Source organism: Pinus tabuliformis, chromosome 1_2 (assembly GCF_031772625.1).
Source record: "Pinus tabuliformis cultivar Carrire ecotype Pingquan chromosome 1_2, CPIR1, whole genome shotgun sequence".
NCBI classification, from domain to species: Eukaryota; Viridiplantae; Streptophyta; class Pinopsida; order Pinales; family Pinaceae; genus Pinus; species Pinus tabuliformis.
In genome coordinates, this window is record NC_142298.1 from 891,942,087 (window position 1) to 891,944,167 (window position 2,081).

The following is a 2,081-nucleotide window of genomic DNA, read 5'->3' on the forward strand; positions in this document are numbered from 1 at the left end:
CTTCCCGATTCATGGTTTGAAATTCTGGTGTCCCAAGCGTAGAGGAACCACACCAACCCATCCCGAACTTGATGGTTAAACTCTACTATGGTGCCGATACTGTAGGGGAAGCCCTGCGAGAAAATAGCTCGGTGCCAGGATGATAAAAAGCTTAATGCCTCTTCTCATTAGAAGGTCATCTTCTTTGAAACCCATTTCTTACATATTTTCTTTCCCACTCCACACTTTACTTTTATTTGAAACGCAATACTTGCGCTTGCTCATAACGATGCGATAAATTTGCTTCTACATCCTCTTACCCCGAAGAGAGGAATCCCTTCCTTTTGGGAGGGACTCCTGGGAACGAATCTAGCGGAGACGGGGCCTGTAGCTCAGAGGATTAGAGCACGTGGCTACGAACCACGGTGTCAGGGGTTCGAATCCCTCCTCGCCCACCCGGAAAGGGGACAAAAGGGAGGCCTTTCGGGGGTAGGGAGATTATGATTGGGATAGCACAAAGCTATGGAACTTAGTCTTCACAAAGGTATCATTTATCGAAAATGATACCCGGTACATCCGAGAGTAACTAGCATATTTGTGTCTAACCTCCTATAAATCTTCCTCATTATTAGATTTAGATTAGGGTTATAGAATGAGAGATTCTTCAAAATCCGAGGAAAAATATGAGGGAAAATAGATTGACAGCATGTAGGGATCCAATTCTGACTTCCAGGGAACGAACTTATAGTTCTAACAGCTGGTAACGGGTCGAGTGACTAGTAACGGGTCAAGAAAATAGAGGCCTCTTCACCTTCAGCTCTCGAAATGTCATCACATCAGGAGAACAATGGATTTGTTTCTCCAAACTTTTCAGTATTTCGAAGAGACCGTTGTTTCCATTTTTCCTTTCCCAGACGACCGGGATCCTATCTTGATCTTGTGGTGATTGTGCATTCATATATTATGAACAAGGACAGGTAATGTTTGACTTACTCCTAATGGTAAAAACAAGCTTTATTTTGAATAAAACGGATCTCCCCAAGTAGGATTCGAACCTACGACCAGTTAGTTAACAGCTAACCACTCTACCAATGAGCTACTGAGGAACAACGGAGCGTTCCCATATACAGTCAAGATTCTTGTTCTTTGGACCGACCCATGATCATCAGTGTATAAACGAGAAACTCAATAAGGCTTTTTATCAACTCTTGGACACCCCACCCTAGAGTTATTGACCTATAAATACAATAGGATCTATAATTATTGCTACCATTCAATATTAGGTATTACTTAAAAAAAGAATAATTCGATTATATAGAACCTTGAAATAAAGAGATAACTTTTAGATTTAGATAAAGGAGGATTGGTGGTGAGAATAACAGTTTACGGGAAAGGCGGAATCGGTAAATCAACAACTAGTTGTAATATCTCAGTCGCTCTAGCGAGACGTGGTCAAAAAGTGTTACAGATTGGGTGTGATCCCAAACAAGATAGTACTTTTACTCTTACAGGATTTCGAATACCTACAATTATAGATACTTTACAATCCAAGGTCTTTTGTGGATCCGATTCAGATCATTGGATCTTGCATATTGTTCTCATATTTGTTTGGAATGGTAGAAGTGTGGTAGGAGAGGTCACAAGGGTATTTCCTGGGCCTTCATTTAAAGCAATATACTCTAAAATTGCTTCTTTACTCTTCAATTTGGGCTTCAAAGCATGAATGCTTGTATAGATCTTGCAAAATAAACCCATATAAATATATTTTGTTTATAACATAAGCACATTGTATCTCTTGTAATATAATCACATCGTACCCATAAATAAGATAAATTGATAAGTGGTTGAACACATACAAGAAGAATGTGTTACAGTCCAAGGGTTAGATTCCAATCCTTCTTTCATAGTATTGACACATATCTCTCCATTGCTTGAAATATTAGGGTGGAAGATTTTTGTGAAAAAATACCTTGTAGTCACACATCCAATACAAGTTAAAAAAATGTAAGATTTAGTATTCTTTACATCATAAACAATGTTTTGATATCAAGAAAAGTCAAAGAAACTAATAATTCACTCATGATATGATGGAAAGAATGAAT